This window comes from Dipteris shenzhenensis, chromosome 29 (genome assembly GCF_047967505.1).
Source record: "Dipteris shenzhenensis isolate YYH24624 ecotype China chromosome 29, Dip_SZ_1.0, whole genome shotgun sequence".
In the NCBI taxonomy this organism is placed as follows: Eukaryota; Viridiplantae; Streptophyta; class Polypodiopsida; order Gleicheniales; family Dipteridaceae; genus Dipteris; species Dipteris shenzhenensis.
The window spans coordinates 9077922-9083921 of NC_141624.1; positions in this window are offsets into that span (position 1 = coordinate 9077922).

A 6000-nucleotide genomic window follows, 5' to 3' on the forward strand; every position below is an offset into this window, starting at 1 on the left:
ATGTGCTTCTAATGATGCATCTATTTTCTTTTGAGAGTCACATATCTCTTACCCGTGCACATAGGTATGTGCTTTGGACATGTTTCCAATCTTCCATCTCGATCTGTCTTGCTTGTTGACCTGACAGATAGCCAAATGGTGAAGGCTTTGTCTATTGCAATCCATCTTCTGTACATGTCCATGAGGTAGGATTCCAATCTCCCATGTGGATCCGTCTTGCTTGTTGACTTGGTAGAGATAGCCAAATGGTGAAGGCTTTGTCTACTACAATCCATCTTATGTATAGGTTCATGAGGTAGGCTTTCTACAACTCTAATCTTCAGCCAAATTAGATGCATAATGAGCCTTTTAGTGGCTCCTTTTATATGGCCAAAAGCCTTTGAAAATACCCAAAGCCCCCACTTTGAGCTGAGGCGGGGGCTGCACAGTGACCTTCAAGAAATCTTCACAGAGCCTCAAGTCATGAAGGTGGAGCATGAAAAACCTATGGTGTATGATAGCAAAGGGAAAGGGAGCAAGGCAAGAGAGAAGAAGAGGAAGAAGGTGGGGAGAAGGAGAAGGCATGGGACAAGGAGATGAGGGGAGAGGGAGAGAAGATGGTGGGGGGAGGGGGAAGTAGTCAAGATCAGGGAGCAAGAATAGGTTGGGTAGGAGCAAGGTTCTTTACAAGTCTTGACCTCAAATCGTGATTTTGGCCAATACCAATAAAAGAAGGAGACAAACCATTTAATGTGTTCCTAAGGGTTCTTCCTAGGGAGAAGATTGAGAACTTTCTTCAAGGAGGGGGCTGTGTCTCACAATGGCTTGTTGAGAGGGGGTGTCATAAAAGAAGGGTCAACTCCACTATAAGACCCCAAATGCGGAGAGCATGGGTAAGTGACACATGTAGTGATGTAGAGGGGTTACAGAGGTAGAGATAGGCTGCCATGTGTGCATCACATTATGGTCCTTCTTAAATTTAATAGAGACCTACCCTTAGGGAAGCTTTGATTTGAGAAGGGCAGTTATTGGCCATCTATTGTACCACACATGGGTCCAAATTTAAGACATGTATACAACCAACACAATCGGCTGTTATGAGCCCTGAGCGTGGGCAAAAATGTAGTAGCCCAAGGGGGGTATTTAAAGGGCCTATCATGGCTAATCAGCCTAAAGACTGGGTTAGCCAACAAACTGATCCATCACCTAGATTGGGGCTCTATCAACAGTTTATAGAGGGTTTTAGCTCTTGATATAAATCCCCCCTTGAGGGGCACTAAGGAATTGTAGAGAGTAATCAAATCAACATTGTAGGCTATAGATCTAGATGTCTAAAGTGCAAAAAGGAACTAACATACAACCAACAACTCCAGCCCTCAGATGTGCCTCCACTTACAAGAGAAGGTGGACCAAAGGCAGCAACAAGGTCCAACAAATGAGCCATTAGTAGTAGCAACTCTCAGTTCTTGTGAAGAGCTCCTAGAGTGAGAAGGCCACATAATGAGTAGAGAGAGTACTGACAAAAAGTTTTGGGGATCCTCCTTAAGCCATGATATGCTGAAATCCATTGTGTCTTTTGTGTTTGTATACTTACAATACGACTGTCAGATGAAATTTCTACCTATGTATCTTGTTTCTGTTCTTTGATAAAATTTATCTGTTTTATGATTTCTTGAATGTGCAGTGGTATGATGAAAAAGCTACTTGGGAGAAGCTAGTAGGGCTATTCAAAAAGAAATTTTAGAATTTCACCGACTACAAAATAGGAGACAATAGTAGTTTAGTGAATGAGATTGTAGCTGTATGACCCTAGTAATATTTAATAAAATAGAGAAGTCAACAGTAATATATAATAGGATGCTTTAAATCGTGGATGGTTTTTCATTATTGGAATGTAGTGCACACAAATTTAGCCTATGTCAAGTTGTAGAGAAAGCTGATCAAGGTTTCTACATTTCAAGAAAATGGGTTTTGAAGTAGAGTACCAAAGCCATACTATTCATAAGGCTCAAAAAGGTTCCTTAGAAAGTTGCACTAATTGAGAATGAGCAAACTAATTTAATGTTCAAGTTTTTGAAATTGTGAACTATATATATAATATTTAGCCTTGCGATCCAATCCAATTTTGTATTTGCATCGCTTGTTTTAGCTAAGAATTGGTGAAGCTAGACTATGATCTGGTGGTAGAGTCAAAGGGTGTAAAAATTGACATGTCTATAAGTTAAAATGGGGGGCTATAAAAGATAAAGAAAAGGGGAAGTGCAATGGGAAAAGGGGATGAGTGGGCTATAAATTTGGTTTAATAGAGTAACAGGGGATGACTGAAGTTAACTGGGGCTTAAGGGGAGAAGGGTGGAAAGGGGGGGGGGGGGAGGGGGGAGGACAAGTAGGTGAGGGAGAAAAGGGTGATGTAGGGGTGCAAATGTGCATAGGAGCAGAAGGGAGGGCACGATTAGAGAGGGGGCTATAGTGGAGAAATCGAGGGATGAGTGGACTGAAAGGGAGACTAAAAGGAGGGCATAATGAGGAAAAGAAAAGAAGGGGGGGGAGATGCAAGCTGAAAAGGGGGGATGTAGGGGTGCAAACCTCGGGGCTGAAGGGGGGCATGATTTGAGGAGGAGCATGCAGTGGAGAAAGGGGGATGGGCTGAAAGGAAAACTAAATGGGGGAGAAGTAAGCGAAGCCCACGAAAGCACATTAGTAGCAATCATTGTATCCAAAGGTTGGAAATTGGTGGTAGAATCATGGAAGAGAGTTCACAGGTCACACAAATTATTGGCGAAAAACATGCAAAGGACAACTTTAGTACATGGTCCTATAGGATGGAAAAACCTATCATGGGAAAAGGATATTGGGAGTTGATTAGAAGAGAAGATGAATGTATTGAATTGCCCAAAAGATCCATCTACCGAGGTGTAAGTACCTCGTAAAATATGTGTGAGAGCAAGAAGTAGGTGAGGGAGAAACGAGGTGATGTAGGGTGCAAATGGGCATAGGAGCTGAAGGGAGGGTCAACATTTGCTTGGGTGTAGCCAATCACAGAACTATTTTCGGGGCCATTTTGGGGCCGCGACGTGATGCGCTCTTGGGTGAATATTTGAATTTTGTGCGGACCCGTGCTCTGATGGAAATTTTCCCGATGTCATGAAGGCGCATTGGTGTAATAATGAGATGAAATCTATTTGTTCAGAACACTACATAGGTCGATACATGGCATCTCTGCACTGCTTCGCGTAGTGCAGTCTCTGGCCTACGTCGCCTGATCACTTATCATCGTGCAGCCTTTTGCTATAGCTTTGCCACTTATCATCACTGGGCATGCACCCATGCAGATCATTAAAATTGAAGGTTGGCTTGGAGAGACCACCGCATTGGTTCTTGCCGTAATAATCAGATGCAATCTATCTTTTGGAACACTGCCGCAGTGCAGGACCACCCGCCATCATGCAACCTTTTGCCACTTCTTTGCCCGCAGCCCATCCAAATCATAGGTTGGCTTGGAGAGACCACCACGCTAGTTTTTGGTGTAATAATGAGACACAATCTATCATTTTGAGCATTGCCTCAGTGCACTCTGTGGCTTGACCACCTGTCATCGCCTAGAATTCAAGGTTGTCTTGGAGAGACCACCGCGCTGGTTCTTGGAGTTATATTTTTACGTATTACAAGAGGAGGTCTATGATGACTAGTGCGCTGGCATATAGAAGGATATCTATGAAAGCCACCGCACTGGTTCTTGGAGTTATATATTTGTGTACCAAGGAAAATGTATTCCGTTGTGCGACCAAGCAAAATGCAACTGACGATATGGCCCTTGAGGGGTCCTCTTTAGGAGCAAGGGCCATATTGACATGCCATTTTTGTCCAGTGACATTCTGGATATTGTATAATGCACGTCGATATGGCCCTTGCCCCTAGAGAGGACCCTTCAAGGGCCATATCATCAATTGCATTGTCTGAAAGTTTAATTGTATTTTTCTAGATGTATCTCCATGCAACCACAACGATGGGGTCATTGGAGTTATTTTAGCACTATTTTGGTCATAAACTAAGGAAATTATAGTCCTTCTTTCCTAGTATTTTAGTCCTTGTTATAGTAAATATAAATGAGGGCAAAAGATTATAGGTAGTGGCCATAACCATTCAAATATAAATATAAAAGTTAACAACAGTGCATATTGAGAGCCTCAAATTGAACAAAAAGAGATTACATAAATGCCTTAGAGACCAAAACATTACATCCAGTGAGCCAAAAGATCGTTGAGAGCCCAAAAGATTACATCCAACCATTGCTGAGAGCCTCGTCTAAGCAAGAAGGAATTTGTACAACTCAGTTTTTTGCCAGTCTAGCTTGTTGCATTAAAATTTTTTAGGAAGCCAAAGGAGGATACGATGGAGAGGCCGAAGACCATGCACATTGCCAAGACTCAAATTATGGCCCCCCCAACAATTCGAAAGTACTCTGCTCTAAAAATATTGAGGCCTTCGTCGACATCTGGGGAAACCCATACAGCATAGCCATAAAGAGGCCCTTTGTGAGCATGTTATCTAAGGTGATGACATTCAGATGTGTGGGGAATCGCCTTTGGGAACAAAGGGTCTCCACTAGTGCTAGCATTTCTATTCCAGGTGAGTGTAATGCAATCACCTTATATGAGAAGGTAGATATTATTGGGATCACAGAGCATCGAGGGGGGGTGGCAGTAATCATGCTGAAGATGAGTGGGTGAGTAGCAAATGAGCATGGGAGCAGATGCAATGACAAGAGTTGGAGGAGGGAGCGTGGAGCAAAGCAGAGCAGGGGCAAAAAAGAGCTAGAGGAGGGGTGTGGAGAAAAGTAGTAGAGCATGGGCAGATCAGAGCAATGTGTAGTAAAATGCCAAATGCCACGGATATTATATATATTATAAAGTTTGAGCCACCGCGGTGCTAGAGCCCGAGGTTCCATCCATATTAATTGCAGGCCACCGCAGTGGAATCCCCCAGACGGGGGCTAGTAATCATGAAGAAGATGCCATGTGGTGCCACTCCGGTGGCTAGTAATTAACTGCTAGCTCGGTGAAATCTTAGCTACGATAGACATGGCTGATGAGAGCCACCACCACTAAACACAGTAATTCTCATTACCATGTCTAGATCACTCATTACCATGTCTAATCACTCATTACCATGCACTCTAGTTCTCTACTGAGCATGTGAGCTGGGTGACTGGTAATTTTTACTGTGCTTGTAGTGATCATGCATGCTAAAGCATGGTGGTGGGTGAGCAGTGGCATGGTAGAATCGTAGCCGGTGGTGGGTGAGCAGTGGCATGGTAGAATCGTAGCCACAACAGACGTGGTTGATGAGAGCCACCACCACTGGGAAGTAATTCTCATTACCATGTCTAATCACTCATTACCATATCTAGTCACTCATTACCATGCACTCTAGTTCTCTACTAGCATGCGAGCCCGGTGACTAGTAATTTTGCATGCACTTGTAGTGATCATGCATGCTAAAGCGTAGTGGTGATCATGCATGCTAAAGCACGATGGTGGGTGAGCGATGGCACGGTGGAATCATAGCCATGACAGACATGGCTGATGATAGCCACCACCATCAGGCAGTAATTCCCATAAAAGTAAATCATGAAGCCTAACCACCTCTAATCCCTCATTACCATAATTTACTGCACTCGTAGTAATCATGCATGCAAGACCGGTGGTGGTAACTCAAAGCTGAGTAATTGCAGACCACTGCATCAGCTGGTAATTAATTGCCAGCCGTCCTAGCTGCCACCATAGACGTGGTTGGGAATCTTAGATGTCACCACCTCTAATCATTCATTACCATGCAAGTCAGTACTGTTGCCTTGAATCATTCAAAATTCAAGCCAACCATCGCAATGGCTCTCACCTTGACAATAGTCGGGCTACAACCACTACGGTGGCTCTCACCTTGATAGTGTAGTCAGGGCTACAAACTGCTATTCCATTCCCTTAACCGTTTCCTCTTCTATCCCTCTCGAACATTTCGTTC